The sequence below is a fragment of the Anas platyrhynchos genome, chromosome 6 (genome assembly GCF_047663525.1).
Source record: "Anas platyrhynchos isolate ZD024472 breed Pekin duck chromosome 6, IASCAAS_PekinDuck_T2T, whole genome shotgun sequence".
NCBI lineage: Eukaryota > Metazoa > Chordata > Aves > Anseriformes > Anatidae > Anas > Anas platyrhynchos.
This window is the reverse complement of record NC_092592.1, coordinates 32,496,311-32,523,685: the sequence shown is the minus strand read 5'-3', so window position 1 is coordinate 32,523,685 and position 27,375 is coordinate 32,496,311. Positions and strand designations below refer to the sequence as shown.

The 27,375-nt window shown below is 41.3% G+C and overlaps 1 long non-coding RNA gene across 1 annotated transcript; it reads right to left on the bottom strand.

Moving 5' to 3' along the window:
- Positions 1-466: 466 nt before the first annotated feature.
- Positions 467-25,737, bottom strand: LOC106015377 (uncharacterized). The gene is made up of 3 exons (XR_011810381.1): positions 25,627-25,737; positions 5,720-5,909; positions 467-3,159 (listed from the first exon to the last, which is right to left on the bottom strand). It is a non-coding gene; the product is annotated as an uncharacterized lncRNA (long non-coding RNA).
- Positions 25,738-27,375: the final 1,638 nt, after the last annotated feature.

Here is a 27,375-nt window from a genome sequence, read left to right as displayed (position 1 = left end):
GAATATTTGCTCCTCATTTCAGTGAATCAGCAAAAGAAAAAGGAATATCTCCCCTTCTCATAGACATGCACCATCAACACTGTTTTGATACACAACACTCACAGCAGGGCTAGGTACGGCCACACATCAGCTAGCTTGGCAGTACTGGAAGAACAGCACTTTAACCTTCCTTCTGCTACAATCCCGTCAAAATAAATCAATGCTAGAACCTTTCTTTTAAACCCCAGAAATCTGACTTATGGCTTGCTCATGCCTGCTGACACTGGTGAGTAGAGGCAGGTACAGGGGCACATGTGTGCCTGTTGCTCAGATGCTTGGTGCTACTCCAAGGCAGTAAAACAGCTAAGCTGACCAAATCATCTCAGTCCTCTGCGGGCAGGGACTATAAGGAATAAGAGACAATAAAATATCCAGGCCTCTAAGCAATGCTTGGAAAAATTTATATCCAAATACAACCACCGTACTCTTAGAATTGCACAGACATCGCCAAAATAGCACCATCTTCGATGTAAGTTTATATGAGACAGACAAATATGAGCGATACACATGGTTACATACAGTATATATGGTTATATACCACAGTGGAGGCAGCAATTTCATGGAGTTAGCTGTGTTTTGCACGGATTTCATGAACGCCTCTCGGAGCTCAGCCTGTATTTTGTCCTTGCTTTTTGTGGCAGGGGCACCTCATGCTTTGGCCAGGCTCCCGTTTTAGCATCATATAAATCCAAATGGATAAAGAACATACTCGGGCACTAGTGCTCCCACTACGGACAGGCCGCTTGCCAGCACGGATAAACAAAAGTACTTCTCTTTTATTAGTTACTAGATTTCATTCAAACTCCCAGAGTGCTGATTCTTTCACTTTGGACTACATCCCGTGCTTCTGCTGGAGCCAGTTGTAAGATTCTCCTGACCACATTGAGAGCAGATTCATTTGAAATGCATTTTAAAGGCTCAGCTCTGCAGTTCTTACATGAGAAGGTGCAAAGTGACTTCAACAGGTAATTCCCGAGGATGACTTTACACGAGCCAAATTTGCAAGATTTTAATGAGCCTTCAGTAAGACCTCTAGCTTTTTTTTTTTTCCAGTAACACTGTCCACTCTCAGCAATGAGTAATAAGCATTCACAACACCCCATGAGGCAAGAAGTCATAGCTGGGCCTACTTTAAGATGCATAAACTGTGGAAAAGCTATTAAGGCTTCACAGCGAGCCAAGACTGGAGCCAGCACGCCGAGCGCAGGCAGTGCTGGCTCTTAAAGCACATATGAACCTGTTAGTGCTAAGGTTCAACTTTGTCCTGTCAGGCGTCCTGACTATATACTAAATCCAGATGGCCTGAGGAAATAAATGAGATTAAAAAGAGTCTGTTTCATTCTCACACTTCCCAAAGTCCTCTACAAAGTATTGAGTTACTGCAGATAACGCGTGTATGTGTGGGCAATAGTCCTTGTGAACATGCTGAGGACTTCATTACCTTGTCCTCAGCAAAGCTTAAAAGCCTTAAACACTCCACTCCCTTAAAAAGGAACATGATATTCTGCTTTCTTATTTTTTGAGAAATGCCACCTAATTTCAGCATTTGGAAAACATTTTCACTGGTATCTCCAAGAACCCATGCATGGTAGCATTTTCCAAATGGGAAGGATAGGGGAATCCTTCATTCCAAGGGGAAAAGGAGGGCATGGGAAGGACAAGAGAAGGAGAGATGTGGGAAGTGGAAGTGCTTGAGCTCATAGGGCCCCAGCTCAAGCACTGGATACACCAGCACACACAGGTGGGCTGGAACTGGCCAGAGGTAGAAAAAACATGGGCTTACTAGCACGAAAGAAAAAGGCAGAGAGGGCAAAATCTTCCAAATATGAAAAGCTATCACAAAAGAGTGATAACTAACAGTCCTCTGTGTTCCCCAGAGAGAGAAAGACTGATGCAGTCAGGTCAGCAGGCCCCTGGAGCAGCAGGAAGCTGGGGGATGCCTTTCACAGAGCTTTCAGGAAAGAGCTCAGAAACAGGTCCATTGGGAACAGCCTGGGAAAGTTCAGTCCTCCCGAGGTATCTGCCACAGAACAACATGCAGGAATGAAATCAGCCCAGCTACCCCACGTACAGGTAGCAGAAAGAGAGATGGAGGACATGCAAGGCACAGAGGTATGGGGCACATAACTGCCAGGAAAGCACTCAAGGCACTGGAAAAGTGAGGAGGATTATGCAGGCAACTTGCTCATCTCCAGTTCACCTCCTGCATGGTGTTTGTGGGAACAGGGTGGACAAGGAGTTCATCTTTGAAGCAAAGGTGGTTAAAATCTTGCTTTTTCACTTTCAGTAGCTACGCTCTGCTTGTAAGCCCTTCTCAGAACTCCTTCCCTCTGACTCTTCCTTCTTCATTTTAATATGATGAAACGTTTTTCTTTTTATAATAAAAAGGCATCAGGTGGAGAGCTCCATTTAGAATGAGAGGAGGGAAACCTGCTTGGGGTAAGGGGTTGCAACTCGGGGAAGCCCAGATCACTGCTACCAGAGATGTGGACAGATCTCCTGCTCACTCCCCACTTCAGCTCACTGTATAGGAGTCACAGATAACAGACTTCTTTTCTTCCAGCTTTTTATCTGTGAAGATTTGGGGTTACTGTACATCCAGCAAGAGGTGGCCTGGGCCTCAGCGGAGGTGCCTGTGCTTTGCCATTGTACAAACAATAGCACCTCTGAGGAGCAAACCTTTGCTTTGTATATTTACTTCGTTTCTTGTTCAAGCTTTGTTAGGGAAGCAAGGCACTTAGGCTGGTTACTAAAATAAAGAAGTGCTATAAAAAGAAAGATCAGCTCTTACAAGGAAATCCAAGCTGTAGAAACATGAACAAAGATCCATTGAAAGGCAGGGTTAAATAAATACAAATTAATTTTGCCTAGTTCCAAAGTCCTTTGGTCAATACACGCCTGTTCTCATTATTATTCAATAACATTTAGCTAATATATTTGGATTTGCAAGCCCAACATTTTCAAACGTTTTTCTAAATTAGCACAAATCTTCTGCTTCGTCTTTTCTTCGTCTACTGTCAGCAGAGCAAATAATCAGAGAACAAATAGATACGTACTCCGCTTATAAATTCTTCTTGCCAAAGACTCGACCTCTAGAGACTTGACTTCACATTTGCTTTCCTGTAGAATTTAACAAAATTAGTCAAGTGCGATTTGTTACGTGTTTGTTTCTTTTCAAACAACGGCAAAGCTCAGAAATGTCTAGCTCTGGTGATTAAAGGAAAAAGGGAGATTTTATTAATAATGCTTAAGTGGAAGGATATTAGAATGTCAGAAATACTTGTTAACACCCTTCACCTGTATGTAAAAGCTTATAAAATTTCTTCTCCTCTGCAAGACTGAGGTCATATCCCACTTATTAACACAAAGTCAAAAAACGAGGGACCAATCTGATACCACTGAACTTTCCTGGCTGCACTATCAGTAGGATAGGCCCAATATTAAATTTCATAACAGAATCATGTGCAAGATGTGCAAAGCACCTGCACAACTTGGCCCTACCCTGAGGCACAGGCAACCTGAGATGATTATGTATCATCAAAAGCGCGTCCTTTCCCCTCTTTCTCATTAGAGCCAGAGGAAGGGACTCTGCCTGAACTATTCCGTGCAAGAACAAGGCATCTGCATTTCAATAGGATGCTTGTCAAGGTTGACAGCAACTGGAGAGCTACTTGTTATAAAGCTGTGTACTACAGTTGATACAGCCCTACTGTATGTCTCTGGTTACTGCAAACATGCTCACTAGTCATTTGGAGGCCTCTAAGGCATGTGGCAACAAGGGGCTGAAACACCACAGAAAGCGATGTGGCCAGCTTCATTTTAACATGCTTGTGCCTTGCCTTCATTTTCATGAATCAGCCTTTCTGGTCTTGAGTTATAATAAATGGAGGGTTTGGAGATCAAAGGTAATTTTGTTTCTAAAAGAAAACTATAGTAGACGTACTACCTGGGTACTTTTCAAGTCAGCAACATCAGGGAAATTACTCAGTTACTGCACTGATGCTTTCCCTGAAAAACATGTCAGAAACTGGCAGACCTGCTCTGTTCAGTTAGGAGGGGCTCTCCAAGTCATCCCACAGTGGCCAAAGCCAGCAGAGCAACAAAGAGAACTTTTGGAAAGACTCCCTGCTGTCAGCATCTGGCAACAAATGGAAGAGACTCACCCAAGTGATAAAAAATTATTTGGTTTAACAGAACAGAAATACTGTAGAGAGAACTCATATCTGTTACAAATCTGGCTTTCTCTGCTCTGTGTTCATGGTTCTATGCAAGTACTAAGTAAAATAAAGAAACACTATTCCCCGCTTTAACTCATCAAACAAGTTGACATTTGCAACCATGCCAAATCTAACTTGCCAAAAATCAAGCAGGATTCAGCCAGTATTTTGATACTTCCAAAAGAGGGATACCCAGGAATGGGAGTAGGAGGCTCTCTGCTTGCCAGCCTCTGACTTGGTACTAAAAGGAGGATAGCATGATGGCACCCTAGAGGAGTGAGCCCTCTTAATTTGACTTGAGCCAGAGCCACATCCTATGATGGAAAACACTCCCATTCACTGTCAGATTAGAGCTCAGTGGGATCACATACCATTTTTGCTCTATGAAATTGTAAAGAAGCCCTTCATTGCCACCAAACCAGCATTAACACTTGAGTTGGGTGAAACCAGTCTCCAAAACCAGTGTCCAAGCCACTAGCTGCAGTCAGTTGCTCTCTGCACATATGAAACAGAATTGAAATAACACCATTCCCTCTAGAATCACTTCCTAGTACCAATGTCTCTGCACTTAGTGCCAACTCTCTGGCTATTTTCACCTTCATTTCTTCCATCTTTCCACCTGCCCATTTCTTAATCTTATGCCCTGCCTTTCCCCCATCTTTTTTTTTTTTTTTTTTTTTTTTGTTACTTTCCCAACACTACCTTTTAGCAGTTAGCTTATTCATTTCTAATTCAACTCAGGGAAAAATAATTCACGAACAACATGCCTATTAGGGTGCTTCAAGTATTGCTTATCTCAAGTGGTCCATTCACACCTGAGCCATTAAGTAATACCTTTATAAAAACAAGTTCATGCTCTGAAAAACATTTGAGGATGGGATACAAATTCAGCCCACTTACCACTCATCCATGAGCAACAAACTCAACAGGGAAGGGTTCCTTTCCTGCACAGCATCTGCTGTGCTTTTTGCACTATTTTCCTTCTCATAGCTTACTAAAGAGAACTCCTTGGACTGCATAGCTTTCCCACATTGTATCTATAGATACAATGTGGACCATTGCTCCATTTGCCATCAGCTCTAATTTCTTTATAGATGAGTTCATCATTTCCCAAAATTTTAGAAAAAAAGAACTCCTTCCCTTCTCAAAACAAAGGGAAGAAAAGAGATTTCTTGTTCTCTTCACTAGCCTAACAGCATCAAGCTCCGGAAGTGGCAAACAATTGGGATTAGCATTAGCCAGATGGTAACAAGGAAGTTGGCAATAAAACATCTTTTTACACTTCGACCAAGACAAACACCTTGTTTGAATGGACTTGTGCATTCCGGAGTCACATTATTGGAGCACCTGCTCTTGTGCTGTTTGGAGAAGTACAGACCTAGATAATCACATATTGTAGCCAGTTCACTAAAGCAGTCAATAAGTTGAAGACTTTTGTAAGACAGAACAAAAGACTCACTCACGCAGGGAAATGACTCTTCTTGAGAGCAGTCCAGGAACCAAGATGTGTCAGTTGTTACTTTTCACACTTGCGGCCCAGCTCTCTCCAAACATGAGAGTGCTTGCTGCAGTGGAGATGACCTCCCAGGTACAGGGATTTGTCAGCACCATGACCTTCAGAATCCTAGTGTGCTGGGCCACCCAGGAACACTGCTGGAAGTAGGAAAGCAAGTGTGGGGTTGATGAGAGCTCAGCAATTGTTAGTGATCATCTTTGACACTGTGAAAATTTCTAAAAAGCATTTATGTGCCCAGCTTTGTTGATCCTGACTAGAAGGTCTGGGATTCAGAAGGTCTGAGATTCTGGGCTGAAATGTTTTCAGATGTTAGCCTGCCTTTTGCTGGGTTAAAACCTAAGTAACTGAGCTCCTGAGCAAACTCAGTGGCTTTTGGAGTCACAACCTTTCCATACCCCTCAAAAGAAAGCTGCAGCCCAGCATAGCATGCCACCTCTGGGCCCAGGCTTTCTATCACTTCTGATGGCAGCAACAAGCCACCGCAAAATTCAACAGAAGGAAGTGCCCGATACCTCTGGGCAAAAGAGGACAGGAACATCAATAAAATATTCAAAAACATGTCAACAATGTCCTGCAGCTGGTGTTTTAGGTATATTTAGAAGATGCTGGTTCTACTCAAAACCAAAACAAACCTTTGAAAACAGGGCCTACTTCCACCAGGCTTGGCAGGCCTTGGATCAGGCTGACATATTTATGTTTGAAATCATGCATTTTATAGCCTGTATTAAGGAAGTCTGCTCAGAACATTAGCCCAGTTGCATGTTTATATGGAATTACTGGGCTTTTGTTACTTTTCTGAATACCAATTTATGATCAAAATAGCCATTTCTTGATTCAAGCTGTCTGATTCCTTGTAGCACACAAAGATGTCCCTCAAAGGGACAACTGTAAATTGCTCAGAAAAGATTGAACTATTTCAATTATTTATTTATTTTTTAAGACTGAAAAATCACTTTATAGAAAACACACACACAAATGTTCATATTTATTTATTTGTGTGATTGGGCTTCTTTATTCTTGCGAAGAAAGTTTTAGAAATAAAAGTCAATATCCTGCTGTAAACTTCATCACCAAGTATGAAAACTCCAGAGGCTCATTCAGTTGCTCACAAGGAGTTAAACCCGCTGGGGAAAAACTGCTAAGCACCTTCCAAAATAAATAAATAAAAGTAATAAAAATAAACAAATAAAGTTTGTCTGTCTTAATCTTGTGTTATCACTGTGTTTGCCCAGAAAGCTTCTGTAATTTTAATAATGTGAAAAATAATTTCTTTGTCCTTATGGACAAAAAGCCTTTTTCAGCTCATTGTACACTGGAAAAATCTCAACTGTAAGGTGCTTTGTAATTTAGTTCTGATATACACCTTGGCTTACAGGTGTAATTAAAAACCCATTATAATCATCCAATGCGCAAATCAGAGCAGTCCCGAGAGGAGCTGAGCTGTGAGAGCCTCTATTTATAAAATCATATTTAATGTAGTCTTATCTCTACACTGAAAAAAACATCTGTTTAACATACTGTAAACAAAAATATTAAGGTTTCCTGGCCTTTTTGTCAAAGTGACTTATGACATGATCTGCAACATATGCAATTAAGGTGTAGTGGAAAAACTGCCTAATTTCTATGGAAACCACTATTAAAAAAATTGTACACTTGCTCCTGGTTGATACTTTCAGCTCAGGAGTGAGAAAACAAGGACTGATGTGTGTGTGAGGGTAGCGGGGGGGGGGGGATCTGAAGGGAGTTTGGTCAACAATTTGCAGCCTCTTATTTTTGTACATTTCAGCTCAAACAAAGTAGAGGTGGCAACATTTTTTTTTTTCCTGTGATTTTGTCTTGAAACCGCAGGGGAAAAAAACATGTTGCCTCAAGTGTTAATGAGCTCAAATTAAAAAAGACATAAACCAACAACTACCAGCGCCGTAACAGAGTAATAAGCATATTTGCATAATCCAGTCTCCCATGCATTTATAGATAACCATGTCTTATATCCAGAAGATGAGATGTGGTTTATGCTACCATGAGGATAAAAATTGGGATATAAGCACTTTGTGATTTAAGAAGCTAGACTAAAATAAGACCAATAGAAATTGGTCATCAGTTGGCGTCAAAGTGTCATTCTAGGAAAGTCAAGCATGAAGCTAAAATCTTCTTTTCCACTGCCCCTGTGAAATCATGTCCCCTGCTAATATAACAAATTTAATGTTGCTGGACAGACACCAAGCCACGTGCCGGGATCAGGACGGACATTGATGAGCAGTGGTGGGTTCAAATTCTGCTCTCCCTGGGAGCAGGGCAGATCTGAACAACATTACTGCATAGCAAAAATCAGTCTTCTGCTTGTCCCTCTTCTTGCTTCAGTTTTATCCCTTTGTAAGTTCAAAGAGTCCCATTTTCTTTAAGATAAAACTCCACTTCTCTAGTTTGTTGTGGCCGGTCTTTTATGGGGCAAACATTAAATGCAGTAAAAAATATATTGTTGAACGAGCAGGTAATTGCCTATGATTACATGTTGATAAAGCATGAAATACAGATGAGCACCATCCCTAGAACCTGAAGAAATTCAGTTTACTCTCCAGCAAGGATGCTGTTAAAGACAGAGGAAGGAACAGAGACATCCTATGCTGCCTGGTTCCTTTACATTCACTTCCCACGTGGAGACAATATTGAGTTGTTTGTAGGGCTTCTTTTTTCTGGAGATGCTTCTTTTTGGTATGTTAAAATGCCAGCCTACTGCTGGCAGAAAGAACAAAATCCAGAACCAAACATTCAGATGGCACTTCAAATCTCTTCAGAAATACCTGAATATTGTAAGTGTGCAAGGCACACAATTGCTTGCCTGTGCAAAAAGGTGCCCTCAGGCCCTAGCTTTCAAGACCATGAAATCCTGTATTAAATGAAAAGAACAGGGAGCCAAAACCAGCACAGGATAAGGCAACGGCATATACCAGTTCACTGGGAAAACGTCTGAATATCATCTAAGCAGTAGGATTCACAAAACCTAAAGGCAGTAGGCATGCCATGTTATTGAAGCTCTTCATACACAATCCCTTGCTAAGCATGCTCAAAGCTCTGGCTGAAATGCTGGGGCTACTGAAGCCCATGAAAAATTTCTGACAGTTGTAATGGCAACAGGAACATGCCCTGTGCTATGTATTGGTGTTTAGGGTCCTCGTTGTGAGGCTGTGCAGTCTGCTTCCAGCAGTTGCTGCTATGGGAGGCTGGTGCAGAGAGCATCTCGATTCAAACAGAAGCAATTGATGCTCATCAGCTCTGCAGGTCTTGTGGCTTGAATTACATGCTATGTGTTTGTTTCCAAAGGGACAAGTCGGCACACAGTTGATATGTGGTTTACTTGCGATTGTCTGACTACGGTTAACAGCAAAATATACCTGGTTAAGAGAAAACACAGGATGATCCAGTTTACAAGTACCATTTTTCCTTTGAAATCACTCCTAACCGTCTCTTGCTGCACAACTGAGCCACTTCCCTGCTCTTCTCAATAGCACAGTTGAGTGAAAAAGATTTCCTCTGATGTTCGCTTGAGCCAAAAAAACAAAACAACCTCAGAGCTGAATTTACCACCTTTTTGCAACCACCAAGTATCAGAAGGGACCTTCTGAGATCACAACCAACACACAAAGAAATTAATTTGGTGTTGACACTTCGCAGTGCTTTGAGACTGTAAATCAGAGGCTGCTTGGCAGGTAACGAACACCACCTCCCTTAAACACAGGAACACAGCAGCTGAGGAGACCTTTCTGAGTCATCAAGCACAATCCCCCACTATCATGGATTGCAGCATCTAATATCCCTGCTTCCTTAATAGCCCTCATTATCACAGCAGCTAAGCATCTGGCAAAGTACACAACACTGGCACTGCCCTCCCACGATGATCTGAGCCTGTGTGAGTGCTAAGAGGAAAGATGGATGTTTGCTTGTACATTTTGATATACCTGTGAACTTCTGAAAACAGACAATAGTCACTTATAGGCCAGTGGAAACCTGGCAGAAAAGACCTTTGAAATATTTCTCAGCCAGTTGAGAAAGGCAGAAATAAAGCAAATTATTCTATCCCTCTCCTGTACCTGGAAGGATTAGAGTGTATTTATGCAACACATTCCTGCCATGCAAAAATCTAGTCCCAGACATTAAAAAGAACAAATAAATCTTTCTAGCCTTAAAAAGCCTGTGTTCTCAGCTCAGACCGACACATGGCAGTGTCAAGTGGAACATGCATTCCCTGTGATAATAAATCTCATAACAGCAATCAAAGCCAAGTTGAACTGCACATTAGGCATTAAATGTCCCAAACTGCTCATCTCACTAAACCTTCATAATAAAATAACATTATAGTCTATAATTACATGGTGTAATGATGCCACAGGAGTAAAACGCAGGAAAGGCTTCATTTTCCTGGCTTTGCAACAAGTGTGAATTGGTCCGAGGCTTAAAAGGCATTCACAGCCTAGATCCAAATCTAGGTGCAAATAGGACTAACATAAAGCAGACAAACTGTACGAGGTCATGCTCAGAGCTGCTAAGCAAGCCCTGGGAAGGGAAGTTCTCCAAAGCCAGGCACATCTACAGCTTGTTACATCTGCAGTGTTTTGTTTTTTTTTTTTCTGACAAATGTGAACAGAGGGACCTGGAAGGGCTGGGAGACTTTGCATTATTGCTTCTGCAACTGAGAAATTACAGCAGTTAAGGCCAGGAAGTGCAAGAGAAACAAAGAAATATTTCAGAAGTACACATTTTAAAGAGATTTTTTGTTGTTTTTAAAATCTCTAAATACTACCATACATACATATATATATTTATATATTTACATATATATAAAGGCAGGTCCTTCCTTCAGTTTAAAAGAGCCTCAATCCATGTTTGACCCATGCTGATCTGGTACTCAGGCACAGAAATGCATTGAGTTACCTGTGGTTAGCTCATGGTGGCAGTTATGTCCCCAGCAGCCTGTAGACCTGAGGACTGTTCATCATCAGTGCTGCAGTGCAGAAGCCAGAGCCACCACAGGTACTGCACTACAGAACTTCAGCACCTCAGCTATCTCTCAGACAATACATCTCACAGCAGGGATTCATCTCCCCCTTTTTCTTGCCGAGCAAATAATCACCTAAAGTTTTCAAGTGTCAACTGAGATTCTCAAAAAAATTAACTGAATGTTAGTTTTAAATCTTGATGTTAAAATATCATTAAAAATTACCTCACTGAGAAAAGAAACGTGATTTTGTTTAAAGAGTGTTTTATATCTATCTGCAGAAAGTCTAAACATTAAGACAGATGTGTTACCTCTCACTAAAGTAGCAATGCCAAGGGCAGGAGCCCATTTTGGCAACGCAGACAAACTGCTGAAATGAAGTATAAGGGCCGAGTTTGCTTAGTAAAACTACAAGGACGTGCTCAAACATCACAGAAGAATTTAAGTTCGAAAGGACCTCTGAAAGTCTCTAGTCCAACCTCCTGGTCAAACCTTCAACAGATCAGATTCACCAGGCAAAGCCATGAGCAAAGTCTTCAAGGGTGGAAATTTCCCAGCCTGTGCCAATGCAAGAAGAGCTTTCCTTCTATCCAATCCCAAACCTCCCACTTCTCCTACGGCAGGGCTTGCTCCTTGTCAGTTTGTGCAAGCTCTCCAGACTCAGCTAGCATTAGTACCTCTCTTTGCAATCAATGAAGATGGAGATGGTCATCCCATGGAGAAAGGTGCCTGTGCTCAATGGCTGTAGCACAGGGAGGACCATCTGCAAGTACCTCTTTTGGCAGTGCCTCCAGAGGGGTCCTGTCTGGGTGGGACATTTAACTTTTAGTTGGCTAAAATTTGGTTCAATCAACCCTTTTGCTCAGCTGTTCCTTTACCTCCTCTTGGAACCTCTAACCCATGTTACTTGTATATTCCACCATTGTAAAACCAATATAATATGCTGAAATACCAAATAGCTCATGGAGCAAATTGTTTGAGAACAAACACAGCCAGAATTAGTAAGATGTTTAATTTCAATGTGACTAAAAACATATTTTGGAGATTATGACAACATTTATTTTTTTTTCTTCTTGCACTGGCCCAAAATATTTTATTTTTTAATCAAGACATACCAAAAGCAAACAAACAAACACACAAACAAAATTAGATCAGTATTGTACTAACCTGAAATACAATATCTTAGTTAGACTTTTCTGAGAGAAGACCAGCATTTCTGGAAGGAAAGCAAATCTTTTCTAATCATGTTAATTCTGTAATAGAATCACTTTCACATGAAATCTAGCCTCAGGATGCTGCACCAAGATCTATGGCTGTGATACTAAAGTTTTAGACACCTAATTCACAGATATAATAAAAGTAAAAATCTTGAGAATTTAACCCTGAAGTCTCACTTGAACTGAAGGAGCTGCTAGTATTGCAGTATTCTACCTCAACCCCCGAAGTGGTGGTGCTTTTTTTTAAAATAAAAATAAAAATTCCCTTTCCTATTTTTATTTTTTTTTTTAAACCAGACTTAACTTGTTAGAAAAATCCTGTTACAAATACAGGTTACAATATACAGAGCTAAAAGATAGTAAGACCAGGTTTAAGTAGTTAGCTCTTACCTATCTATAGCTCATGAGTGCAGGAATTACACATAGAACAGGTCTCATTTTCCATTTGGATGCTTTCTATGTATTTTGCACCATTTCTCTATCTCAGTTTTCTACTAGAGGAATAGGTACAGAATAAGCAGCAGATCCAAAAGATGGCTGAGATCCATGTTGCAGATCTGAAGAGATAACCTGAGCCTGCATCAGCAAGCATGATGGAAAGACACTGCAGCAAATAACAGAGCATCAGACCTGAAGGTTTGTGGTTTGAAATCAGGCTTGCAGGGTTGGAGGGACTGTGCCTGCCTTTCCCTGCAGCAAGAAGGGCAGTATTACCAGCCTGCCTCCCTCAATCTATTGGAGAGTTGTACCAGCACAAGAAACAAGTGACATTTTTTTAAGTTCAGGCAATCTGCAAGTTAAAGTTGATAATTTCTCTTTCAGAAAAAAATAATAATAAAAAAAAAAACAGCTCTAGTTTCATTAATTGCTTTTAGCAAGTACAGTGAAAGCTCTGTCTTGTATGTATTGACAGATACATTATTCAGCACCTTTGTAAGGCTTGATGCTTTACATGTTAATCACACAAATGCTGAAGACCTTAGTTATGACTCATTTTAAGATGCAGACAAGGAGTGCACAAATATGTATTATATATAAATACGTATGTGGCTGTGTTTAGGAGCCACTAGATTCACCATTCCTCAATTCCCCTACACCGGTTGCTATTTTTCTGTACCTTTCTGTACCAAGCTGGAGGATCTCTTGCTGGATTGGGGTCATAGCACTCACCTTGGTTCCTTGCTCTGCCCAATAATGACTAAAGGCACAGGCGGACAAAATCCTGACCTTAAAAACGTCCATTATAAAAACATCCATTGATTTCAAAAGGACCAGGATTTCACCTCTTTCTTTCCCGTGGTGCTCAGGTATTGCTGCAAGCTCCCCCAGACATATCCAGGGACCTAGGTCTCTTGAGTACTTGTATTTTATTTACAGACATGTAAGACCCACAGGGGTCGCAGAACTAGCAATAGGGGAGTGAAGAGGTCATGGCTCTCCTACAAAACCTCTATCCATTACTGGGCACATAGCGATAGGTCAATCGTGGGGTCCCCAGAGCCACGTGGGAGATGTGTCTACACATCTGTGCAGCTTCCTCACACACTCTGGCTGTGTTGGAATAACTACCCGTTACAACACCTCGATAAATGCTTTTGTATAATAGCGTGGCTATGTGAAGTAAGTCTCCCTACAGACTTCTCTGACATGCTCTTCTCTTACCCACTCTTCGGATGCTTTTGACAAACATGAGTGAAAACAGACTCTTGAGGTGTGGGGTTAATTGTTCTCCCTTTTCTGTTTACATAAGTACTCCGCAGCCTGAGAATTGCTATTTCCAGAAATATATCAATCAATTAAAAGTTTCATATCCCCACCTCATGGATAATTTCAGAGCCTGAATCATCTGTTTTGCAGCAATTAAAACAAAGGACACTTGTTTGAACGCATTGTTTTCACACTAGAAAGCCCTGTCTGCCTTCAGCTGTCTTTACCAACTAGGAATTCAAGAAGAAAGAAGCTATTAAAGTTTCCTCTACCCAGTTTAAATGTGGCACAACACACATTCCCAGCCAACTTTTCAGACTAAACATCTTAGTAAATTCTTCCTGACAATAGTTAGTGACAAGCATGTCAAAAACAACAAACTCAGTCACATATAAGGCTTATCAATAATTTAGTCTTTTCCCCCCACGAGAGACTGTGTGTTTTGCAATAATGAAATATATGATTTTAAAAATAAATAATAGGCTGTTGTCAGGCCGATTGTAGCTAGAAGTTATGAATTTGATTGATTGATTGAACATTTGACTTCATTCTCTCTAGCAAGATCAAAGCGAAACTCTTCCATTTGCCCAAGGCCACTTGCAATTTATTTAGAGATTGTGTTCATATCCCAGCAGGTAGCAATATTGGACTGAGGTACACAGAAAATCAGCTCTTTGAGGTTTTTTCTGAGTCCAAGGGATGCAACAAATGAGATTTTTTTAGTTCATTAAATCATTAACCACTTAATCACTAAAAGCCACAGCATTAGTTATATTTTCCATTAGCTAGGGGTAACAAGGAAGCAGTCTTGGTGCTGAAAACTTCTGTTATAACATCCATGCCTTTGTCAAATATGACAAGTCCATATTTTTTATTTATATGGCTATTTGTCCCCCTCCCCCTTTTTTGGTTTAATTAGCATGGCAGGAGGCAGTGACACCCAAAAGCGACAGGCATATGAATTGCAATGAGAAACCCTTCTAAGAGAAATATGGAGAAGAGAAATATGTGCATGAAAGCACACCAATGATGTTTGTGTAGCAAATATTGCAAACACCCTAATGTAAAAAAGCCCCACAGAAGTCAGGCTAATGTGAAACCTTCAGCCACCATGAAACGAAGCCAGTATCAGCTGTTCCCCCCCAAATGGCACTCACATGCCGACCACAGATATTTGCAAGGCTTAAAAAAAAAAAAAAAAAAAAAAAAAAAGGTTTGGGGATTAGCAGTGTTACAAGAAACAAAACCCAAATCCAACCCGGAAGGGTCAGTGCAGGCAGCAGCTTGTTGGCAGCGATGCAGACACATGCAAATCAGCAGCGGTTGCACGTGGGACCTCAGCAGGGGCTGCCAGCAACAAAGAACCTGCAGCCCTAGAAAGCCTGTTCAGGCACAGAGATAAGGATAAATGAGCAGGGAAGGAGAACTTCCAGGAGTCAGGTGAGCCCACCTCAGGACAAGGGAGCAGGTTGGTAGCAACATGAATGATCCCATAGCAGTCCAACTGCCGATACCATGCTCTTTTCCTGATAGCAGCCTGCTAGCCAAGGGAAAGAGTGCCACAGCCAGCAAGTCCAGACTAACAGCCCAGCCAGAGCTTTCTTCCTTACCTACTACAGGCTCCATAGAAGGAATAAATGTTTCAGAAACCTTCAGTTCTCTTTTTTTTTGTACCACAGGTTGTTCTATAAATCTAAGATGGTGCGATATCAATGGATGTTGGAAGGGACTTCCCGCAGTCCTTGCTTTTCAGTACTGTTTTCTAGCCATACAATCTACACTATCCACCACTTAAACTACTGCTGCTTGTTCTTTCACTGTCTCTAGTGGATCCCAACCTGTGACAATACTTTGCCTCACATCAAGCTCAGGTGAGCGTCTCTGGTACTTTCTCTGCTGCAAAGCATTACCAAAAGCTGTTTTTCTGCATATTATACGTACTGGCCTCTAATTCCCAGTCTCCACAGACTTCTACACCTGACACACCCTGCAGTAACATATCTAAGTGTGCTTCAGTCACCCAAGCCACAGCCTGTGCTCCCAAGAAACTGGTTGTGATGGGAATGACAACACAGATGGACAGTAAGCAAAGATTTCCATGCCGAGCTCCCAAATAGATGCAGGACAAGAAGTGCTAAACAAATACACAAAACAACAACAGCAGCTATGCTGACAGACCTCTAAATATTTTTCCTCTAGATGAAGGTCATGCTGTTTGTGAGCCTAGAATATTGATGATATTTTTAATTACTTATATTTTTTTAAATGGGGTTTGTTCCTTACATAGCATGGTGGTGCCATGGCAGACTACAGCTTGGCCCCAAAGCTTGTCTCCTCTCCTGCACATCCCCTTTGTTCTCTTTCACATTTCCTGTGATCACTTTCCCTTCAAACCAATAAACAGCACAGCCCTTCCATCTGATACATAACAATCCAAGCCATTACAATTATATTTACAGCTCCAGTCCTAGCCTTTTCACTGGAATACATGGGTACAGAGGTTAACAGTTGTTTGGCTACTGAGAAATTTCCATAGGAAAACCAGTACACAAGAATTTGCTCTAGCTGGGCGTAATGGCAGATGCCTATATTTCAGCATTAATATTGGGAATATTTGCTGCTTGCCCTGTAAAAGGTCTCTGTTTACTAATTTTATTAAACCTCAGAGAAAATGCTGATTGAAAAAGTATCCTGAAGTGTCTTGAGCACTCCCCATTGGGAATTAAAGGAGACAAACAGGAGGAACTTGTATTCCTCTGACATTTATGTCTGTCCCATCATCACCGTCCCAGCAAATGTCTTTCTGGTTGGAGCCACCTAATTTGTTGCTTGCCAGCGCATAACTACCACACCAAAATACAGAAGCCAAGTGTCTGAACGCTCAGATCCAGCAAGCAGATCTCTCTTCAACAAGTGGAGAAGAAACAGGTTAAAAGATATACCTGTCATCTAGGAATACTTCTCTTACAGCCCTTTCCAGCTACTTCTTGGCTCTAGCTTTCAAAAATCTAGAAGATCATTTGATCTTCTTTTCCAAGACTTCAAAAGCTCCTCCTCAGTATTTTGGCAGAAGGATCTAGTGCCTGGTCCAAGACCCTTGTAATAGCTCCTGGGGGTTCATGGGACAAGATTGCTCAACCATGGCTAATAGGAGCAGAAACACAGAATTAGTGATCCAAGTAGCTTTTCTATTATTTATTTATTTTAATAAAAGCTCTACTTGTAAAAGTGATTTCACAGTGAGAGCTGGAAATGCAACCATGCATTCCCAATCCTCCCCTTCCCATTTCTCCCAGTCATTAGGGAGAGCAAAGCTATTCCAGCTGTGGAGAAATACAATTAGATCAACTAATCAATGTTGGGTACAAATTGACTACTCCAGATTGGAGGAAAGGAAAAGGAAAAAGCTTAACAAAGCAGTGGCAGAGTGCTTTCTCACATATAGTAGCTTTCATGTAGTATGGAGCTGAAAAGTACAAATAGTGAATGTTTTCACAAAAAGCATACATTAATAAAGTGTCCCATTAATAAATGTGTCATACATTAATAACAGTTCAGTACCATAAGGGGGCAAAGGTTCAGCTAAGTAACTCTTCAACAGCCATATAAGATGCATACCAAAGAATACATGAGCTCTACACAAAATACAGCTTCTTACAGTGATCACCAGTCACTAGAGGGCATTTATGTCCATGAAGCTGTCAGACCCAATTTTTCCACTGAAGGTATGATTAGTTAACGAGGCTTGACAGTTCCTAGAGATCAGCAGCTGAACATAATCATGCGGAAGCAAACACGTAAGCACAATTAGCAGAGTTTTTCATAGACTTTCACTCTGAAACGTTGTCTGAGTTACAAGAACAAGCCTGGCTAGTTTTCTATGTGGCACAGCCTGAAGGCGAGGAAAACCAAAAGGCTTCAGGGCCCCACTACAGAATTAGTGAAGATTTAACTCCCCCAGGATGAAGGGATTAAGGGCACAGATTCAATTTGCTTAGAAAAATGACCTGAAGGGACACCCAGACCCTGGTTCAGAAAGAGGAGAGTAAAGTGAAGATTGAAAATAGTATTTTGGACTGTGACAGGTATGAAATGATCCGTCTGGGCACCTGACCAGGTAGAAAGGTCATCTGGAGCTTGAATGCATGTTCCACAACGCAATGACTTGGATATAAATGCTTCTTGTAAGAATCATTATATTTAATAAACTGGAGGACAAAACAGCACATGAACAAAATAAACAGCTAAGAACTGGACAAAAAACGCCTTGAATAATTTGAAGGAGGCATAAGAGAATAATGTCAAAGTTATTACCTCTAAAAATTGTATTTCCACTCCATCTGATTTGCAAGACTAACTTTTTTGATGTCAATGCCCAGGTGATTAAATGAAGAAAAGGAATTAGACTAGACTACAGACACCCTTCAGGACATGAAGAAATGACATGTGTTTAGAATAATTGATGGAGAGCTAGATAACAACAGTTTGCCATCATAAAAACTCTCTCAACACTGTCTTCCCACCATTAAAATAAACCATGGTTTGGTTCTGAGCTCTTTGCTGTGATTTCAGTGACAGATTGTAAAAAGGAACAGATTACAGGTGTTAAACACGGGTCGATCTTCTGCACCAACACACTATTGTAAGTCAGTCTAAGTCACAGAACTGCAGGGATTAATTCAGAAAGAGCCTTCCAGTAGTAAGCAGGGCAGATCCAACTTTTGAAAGAAAACTCTTAATTTAGCCTCACAGAAAGTGGAGTGATTGAGCAGGTTTCTGTGGAAGATTCCAGCCCTTTTCCCATTCATGCTGCAAATGCAGTTGCTTAGGTTAACAAAAACATTAAATAAAATGTTCTGAATACACCAGACTTGAATCAGTGTTTTAAATGAACTATCCCTTTTCTCAGACTTGCTCATCCACCATTTGTTTAAATGTGAATAAATATTCTGAGTAGGAAGAAAGAAATCAACCACTGAATCACAGAGCAAATCTGAGCAAAAGCCATGTGGCCTTCAAAGTCACCCCTTACTTAATGAACAAAGTAATTAGGTCTTGCTAATGACAAAGTATTAGAGTCATTTTAGTCCTGCTGGACAAGGACCACAAGAAAGAGAGTGGCAGTCAGGAAGTTATATTGTATCAAGCAATTTTGCCTCTCCATAGAGATCTTGCTTATACACTTCAGCAGTTATGGCTACAGCATGGAAGGTAAAACTCACCATTGAAAGGGCAACTACCAAACATGAGACAGATTAAGCAGCAACATCTGCTCTCTAACTGGTTTGCTCAAATGCATTGGTTATTGCCATACACTGTGCCTCATGAACAACACGTCATCTTCCTCAGGTGGGTTGTTTTGACCCTTTTCATTCCAGCTTTCTGCATAGGTATCTTGTGGCCAAAGGAAAGAAAATCTGGAATTCTGGATTCCCTGCCTGGCTCTGAAGCTCTCTATCAATGCCAAAAAATAAAGAAAATCCAGTCCAGAGAAGAGAAAGTTTTACAGCTGAAACTACACAAAGGCTATTCAACATTCAGTGTCCAAGAACAAACATGCAAGTGGAAAGCATAGCTTAAATCAAGGAGATACAATTTCCATAAAAAAAAAAAAAAAAGAAAAAACCCATAGACTTAAGGTCTGACAAAATTCCTAAGTAAAAGGATAATTTGAAGTTTCACAACTGATAAAAAAAAAAAGAAGAAAAGTCTCAGTGCACATCAGTGATGTGGAAGGAAGCTCTGGTTATCTATGTTGGCAGAGAAATGGTAATTAATGAAAGTCACTCACATTCTCTGCCTACTGCCAGCAACAGTTGACAAGCTAAAATTGGCAGATAGTGATATGCCAAAAAAATGCTGCATGTATTGGCAGCTCTTACTTTTCCTCCTGGTAGCCCCCAGTAGATGAATTTATTTTTAGTTTTAGAGATTTTGGATTTCCCTGACAGTCTCCTGTTGTTGCTTTGGCACTATGGCATGGTGGGGTCCTAGCACAGGTTCCCAGGCATTTAAAAATGAATAGAATAATACAGCTGTAACTCTACTGGGAGTGCAAATCCAGGGCAGCTCTTCATGTTTATCCTGTGGCAACAGCTGCACTTGTTTAAGCAGTCATCCTAAGCAGGTAAGGCAACTCAGAGCTAGCTCCATACAGATCAAGTCTTATAGCTGCAACTTCAACACTCTTAACCATCCAATGAAGGACATAGCCCAGAGTTAAACCTGTAGGGAATACTACCCATCTGAAAGCATGAACCACAAAACTCAGGTCTGTGATAACCAGGCAGTGGGAAGTGCTAAGGAAAGTTATAGGAACCCTACATAAAACTGATGAGGTGTGGTGAGTGTTTCAGAAGAGTACTTCAACCTTATTCAACTGCTGAAGCAGGAACTTCTTGTCAGGCTTGCTTACCCTTCCTATTCACAGCATCTTCCCTGTTTCTCACCCTACATGTCTGTATAATGATGCTTTCCATGTCACAGCTGCTGAAGGCTCCTCCTCTGAAGAGGATTTGCTGATGTGAGAATACAAAACTTCATTAATTGGTTCAAATCAGAGCCACAAATACAGCTTATTGAAGGAAGCTGTGTTTGTGTAACAGAGCCAAAATTGCCCCTTAACATCCGTAAAATGCCCTGGAACCCTCAGATAAAAGGTTTTGTAGAAGTTGACAGAGTGATAATTAAAGCTGACTGCTCTGATTTCAGCCAAAGACATCCTGACCTCTAAGTTCAGGCAAGGAAAAGCCAGTAGTCAAAGCAGACCCAGATAGGTGCTGTGTTAACTGTGAAGTTACAGCAACGTATTACAGCAGCAGAGCCCACGGTGGAATTCAAAGGTCTCTGCTTCCCCCACATTGTGCAACATAAACCATGTGGGGCTACAGCTGTGAGGATGGAAAACCAGCCACTGTGCTTGTGCTGAAGACCGGAGAGGTCAGCAACAAATCACCACATAGGATACACTGCCAGTCTTTCCCCTTTTGTTTTGTTTTCCAGAGCACACGGAAAAGAAATCAGTGAACCTACAAATGTGCTGATACGACCTCTTACATTGTTCCCTTGGGCTCAGACACCAGTGCTGCTATGAAGTAGCTCTGCGCTGGCATAACATTGTTGTATTGACATGCAAATGAGCAAAAAACAGTGGAATATCTTCCAGTGCTTATTAATGCCCATTTTTTTTTATTATTATTTGTATATATACTTTCTTTTTCTTTTTTTTTTTTTTTTTTAAATATGTGTGCTGTATTTACTTTTGGATGTTTTCTTAGTCCCCCAGAATAACTTAGATGTATTCCTGCTTCAACTGCTACCATTTTTCCCCAGCTGATTTACAGCCTTAGTGTTTGTTTGTTTATATATACATATAGATGTGTGTAAATTCAGCTTACTTTAGGAACAGGAATATTTTAAGCAATTCAACCACAAGAAAAAGCATATGATTCTTTGAAATTCCTTAGTGTAAAACAACTGCAGCTGCCCCTGTCTGGCTTTAAAACAGTCAGAAAATCTGAGACCTAACACCCAGCAGTGATTATTCAGGTCCTGTGAACTGACAGTCTGTGTGCCATTCAGGAAGAAAAAAACATACAGCATTTCCCCCTACTTTTGTCTCATCAGGGATGAGCTAAAAAACCCTCAATAACTTAAACCTCAGCTGAAACAGACTGCAAAAACTGTTCTAGAAATGCCTTTTTATGCATAGTTTTTAATTGTCCGGGTTTAGATTCCCCTTGAGTCTAAAACAACTCCCAAGTCCTTTCTAGCAGACATCTAAAAGAAAAACACTGAAATCTTCAGTGACCTTAAGTTACAATGAAGTGCAGGGTTTCCCCAGTCCTCCTAATACCAAAATCTTGATTATGTCTGAGGAGACGCTGAAGTTCAGGGAACGTTTTACCTTGGAGAAGCACAGTGTATAACTGTGTCTTTTACATACAGGCTACAGGAGAATCACAAACACATTCATCTAATATGGTAGAGCTGAAAAACTTTCCCCTCTTGCATTATAACAGCAGACATTGGAAGCAGTGAAATGCGATAGAAATGCTCTTCAATTGAAAAAAATGGTTCATATTTAGGTGCCAATAAGTACGTAGGTAGGAGGTGGTGAATGCCATGAGGTGCTGTCTCAGTGACATTTCCACTCTCCCTGTTGCTTGCTGAGCACCATTTCTACTTTCTTCCACCTGTTCCCACCAAAAAGGTAACTTTTCTACATTTGTGTCAATTATCAAAAGGGAAACATGACAAGCATTGCAATAAGCTCTGGGTCAGGTTTTTCACATGATCTATTACTTCATGCAAAGCTAAGAAAACGTTTTTAGAATTTGGCCAGCAAAAGGACCTCATGACTAAGACATGTATTTAAAGGCTTCTCCATTTTTATTTGTTTTATATGTATATAGCACTAGATATTAAAACACTCAGAATAGCTGAAAATTCTATAATTACCAAATAATAGCACTTATTTTAACATCCTTGGATATATATAGGATCTTGAGGTTCACATCCAGAGAGAGTTTATTTTGTTTAAACCACAAATGTGGTGCAGTGGTCCAGACAGTCCGAATTTATTTAGCTTAGGGAAGAAGAAAAAAAAAAAAACTGTTTTCATCTCCCAACATCTTCAATAAACCCATGATTTATTGCTAATACCTGACCTCCATGAATCTCATCCCCAGGCCCAACAGAGTCATTGATTACCCTGAGGTTTTCAAGAAGCTGGCAGCCAACGATTCCTCCAGAGGATGAGAGCAGATAAAAATACATGTAAGGTGGGTGGGGTAAAGAGGAAGTGGATGTTTCAATTCAGAGGATGCTCTGCTCAGCACAAATTGGCTTGAAAGAATGAGAACATAAACACGCCACCCTTGGCAATGAGCAAGTTAGTAAACAAAAATACCCCAGGACGTTTTGCACCAGAGCCTGATAAATATCAGAACAGCCCTAGATTTCATTTAATGTTAGAACTCAAGTTGGATCTGAAAACAAAGGATAAACATATTTCTTTTGACATTTAATGTTGTCTGATGACATACAACTTCATTGCTTTTTCTTTATGATGTAATTTTTGTAAGTGATACCAGTTGTCATCAAACGTCATAAAAGCCAGACTTGCCTCAAGTCATCAATATTTATTGTTCTGTTACAGCAGAGCCTGTTTTGAGTTTGGTGCGCATGGCTTTAATTGTTTAATGGAAGAGTTAAGCCCAGCCTTCCCCTAGTATAAAATATCAGTCTGAGATGGATCTGTTGACATGATGCAATTGAGATATTCTGGCAGCTGGTGCAGCAAATGCCCTTTAAGAAAAAAAAAAAAAAAAAAAAAAAAAAGAGGGGAAGAGATGGGGATCTGGCTGGATGAGGGGATTAGTAACAGGATACCAACTGAGCCTTTTGCCTTTGGGTCACTCATTCAAATTCTCCCTGGGTCATGAGTGCCCACAAGCCCCCTGCCACTGTGGGGTCACTTGGCCCTGCAGGCCAGGCCAGCAGGTGTCCCCAGCATTACATGTGGCATTAATTCACAACACAGTTAGCGGGTGAAGCCAGGAGAGACCAGAGGGAAACAAACCTGCCCTGTAGGGGTGAGTCTGTTGAGATCTGAGACCAGTCTGAGCAACCGCTATGCCCATGACGGTCAAAGACACATCCAGCAGCTCCTGGAAGGAGCAGGCCCTCCAAGCAGGCCTCTGCCTCTTCAGGGGCTATTTGTAACATCAAAATCCTTTATTTGATGAGGTAATGGGGAAAAAAAAAAAAAAAAGAAAAAAGAAAAACAACCCCCAAACGCTTTCTTCTCCATTCCTTGTTCTTCCACAGTTGTCCAAACCCTAACCATTGTAGAAAATTGTGCCCTGTCCCCTAGAGACACTGACGGGGCACCAAAGGGACTGGATGCTGGCTAGAAGGACATCACATCCCGTTATGTATCATCAGCCCCATGCAGACCCTTTCTTTCAGTTTCCTGTCTCCTCTCAGTCGCTCTCTAAATCTTTGTGCCCCCTTTCCTTTTATTGAAGGGAAGTGGTTTAACTTCACTATTGTTTCAGAGCTGACTGGAAGAAAAACCGTTGGCTATATGCAGTCACTAAAGCACACACACATACAGAAGAAAAACATTTGAAAGAAATGGGGACTAGAGCAGCGGAGGTTTGACAGGGCGAGGAATGTAACTGAGAGAGCAAACACGACATTTTTGGAAAGAACTCTCTGAGCTTGCGAGTCTCTGGAGAGCTGCATAAAATTCAGCGGAACAGCTGAAAGCAAGGAATAAAATTCACCTGACTTGTCGAGAGAACATTGTTCACAAAACTCTGCTAATTTGGCTCTTAAAGCACACAGACTAACTCACACATGCACAGGTTCAGACAGAGACACTTCTGCTCGCCTGCCACATCCAGTTTAGCTGGGTGGGTTTTGTTTTATTTATTTCTTTATTTATTGCCCACACAGCTGGTAGAGGGAGCCTGTAGCAGCTTCAGCTCGCATTTGTCTTTGTGAATATTTTATGCTGCCACCCAGGATACCAGTGCTAGATCACCAAACCACACTGAAGCACAGGTGCTGTACACTTCAGATGTGCCTAGGATTGCATATCCTAAAATCCTCTGCTCAAGATAAATAAATAAAAATAAATTTCAAGATTTTGCTTGCAGTTTTAATTGGCTCTCCAAGTCTCCTCACACATGGCATGAGGCAGATTGCATTTTGCTCACAGGCCTGCAACATAGGGACGTTTGGTCAGGATCTATTAAAACTTGTTCTCATCACATACTCAACTTTCTTTAGGAGCACTCTGAGGCTACACAGTTGTATTCATTTGTTATTTTGCATCTCTCCAGCCTGGGTCCTCCATGCACATTCATTAAGAAGATCTCATAGCTTCTCTGTGAAGTGTCACTGCAGTTCATACACAGGTAAACCAAGACAAACAACAGCTTTGGGTGCTTGGGGAGATATCCAGCAGCTGAACAGCATGCCTCCAAGTGAGAGGCCACTCAGAGGCCAAGACCAGGACACAGTGAGGAGTCCAGCTCCTTGGAGGAGGCTTTTGGGAGAACAGTGAAGCTCTGACAGTCACCCAGGTGCACAGTTATGAAGGTGGCTCGAGGCACTTTCATGCCCACAGGAAGGAATTAAGTCTGTTTCATTTATAGTTATCTCTTCTTCTGTAGCACTCTACTGGGGGTGTGACAGAGCAAGTCTTCGTGTTGAACTGAAGTGGGGACCACAGATGGGTACACCTCACAACAGCAGCCTCTGGGAAGGATGCAGCACCAAGCCAGGATGTTAGCATTAATGGGGTACAGGTTAGATACTGCTCAAATCAGACATAATCAGCCTGTTGATTTAAGTCAGGGCAGATGCATAGAGAACAACAAGGAGGACAATGTTCCCTACCATGCTTTCATGCCACTCCATTAGTTACTAGATAAATGCTGCTTGACACAACAGCCAACCTTCACACTAAGAGGAATGAAAAATGAGGCTGTAAGAGATTTCAGTAGAACATTTTTAGAAGAAAATTGGATTTTGTTCTTCAAATAAGCAGTTCTGGGTCTTAGGGACTGGATTTAAAGTTTAACATATTATCTATGTGCAGAAAAAACATTCTAGACCTCAGTTTACCGCAGTCAGTGGTAACACTGTCTTCATCTAAACCCTCCGGCTGCTATGTCTTTGTTCTTTGTTGGTCGAGTAGCCTGTAGCCCTTCTCACCTGGCTTGCCAAGCAAGACTTTAGTTTACAAACCCCTTGTTGGTTAGAACAACCTCACAGGGGCTACCAGCTCAGGGCAGAGAATACCATAGACCCTCTCCTGAAAGACTCTTAACAAATCTTCCCTGAATAATAAGAAAACAGAGCAACAGAGTCCAACAGGAGAAAGGAAATAATGCTCTTCATTAGACCTTTGTTAGTACTTACCAGTTGATCTGTGGCATTTCACTTCCTCATCAGGTTAGGGGCAAGGTGTCAGTAATCAGTCCTCCCTGCACCTTCCAAGCTGAGATGCATGTCTCATTCTGGCTCTCAACTGACTCTCAATAGGCATTGACCTATTTCAGGGAAGGTTGAACTGATATCATTGCAAGGGCCCAGAGAGCCCCTACACCCCACTGCCTTGCAGGCTGCAAAAGCATCTACCTGCCTACAGCAAGAAATTTCAAATGTTCCTGAGGTAGACATGCACTTCACAAGGCCTGGTGTGCTGGATTTGCAGGTGCTTTTCCAGCTGGGCATTATAGACTAAGACCTTCATATAGTTGCACAGAATATTATGCTCACTGTCACCTTTCTTTTTGCTTACAAAAGAGAGCAGCCGTCCATATCTGCGTAGAAAACAGCCCCAACAAATATAGGAACGAGCTCTTTCCCCTGTTATTTGAGGGAAACAGACAACAGCTGATAGCCTATAAGAGTTTGGAGGGACTAACTTTAGAAAGAACACATGGGGATTCCTCAGTTTGCTCTCGTAAGGCCACCCGCTTGACATTCAACCTAGCATGATTTTAGCAAGGTTGTATCAGAGCGTCCCAACCCCTTGCATCCTTGAGTCCAAACCTCTTACAGTCAGAATTGATGCAGTCTGAAGCCTGACTCCAGCAGCAGCTCAGCCTCCTGCCAAGCTCTCCTATATGTCTTCTCTGGAGCTGTGCCTCACCCCAGATGGGCAGCACCTGTCTGAGGGACTGACCCATCCCACCTGGGACCCTTCTCCATCCCAGCCCACTGCCTGGTGGCCTATGAGGAGACAACCTAAGTTTATCTGCTGTGGTTGCCTTTTTTCTATTCATCAGTATAGTCTTTCATCATTTCCGTTTATTGTTGGGGAAAAAAGCATTTCTATCTTTATTGTTGTACCAACTACATAGTAATGACGTGTATTCAAGTAATTTGCAAGTTGGTGAGACCTGAGCACAGAGGTGGTGACACTAGCTCTGTTGAGGCATGTAGCTTTTCCCAGCTTGGAGCCTGAGTGCATTGAGCTTCTGTCTGCTTTTCAAAACCATGTAGTGACTCTTCCATCCACTCTCATTTTCAAGTTTTCAACAGGAAGCCAGAGTTGTTTGTTTTTTTTTATTGTTATTTAGAAGAGTTGCTGTAGAAGGCAAGGCAAAATATGTATTTATGCTTCTGGCTTTTCAGAATTTCAGATTTTTAACAAAAAAAAACAAAACAAACAAACAAAAAAAAAACACAGAGTAAAGAATACATGTATATACTTTGTTAGAAGGACATATTCCTCTGGTTCAGAAGATAGTGCAGTGGTATTGTTTTTTCAAATACTAGAAATGTTAAGTAAAGTCCCCAAGAGGAATGATACTTTTGTTATCAATTTGAATTTTGGTTAAAATATTACAACTTTCCATTGCATTGTCAAAGAGAAGCTCTACCAGCCTAAAGGGAGAAAATAATGGCCCCTTTCTGGTGCATAGCATTTTCCAGTTTTCAAACTCCAAACTTGCCTCAGTTGTGTGTCTCTGTGCAGCTCTGTTACCTTGGGGAATGCATTTTACGTGATGCTGGAGGCCAGCCCCACTGCAGGAAAGACTTAGTAATTTGACACCTAAGAAACTAGATGAGGAGCTGGAAATGTGGGTTGGCCTTAAATGTAAGTTTGAATAAGAGCATGAATTAGAGATGATCTGAAAACTGGCTGCTCTTTGATGTAGA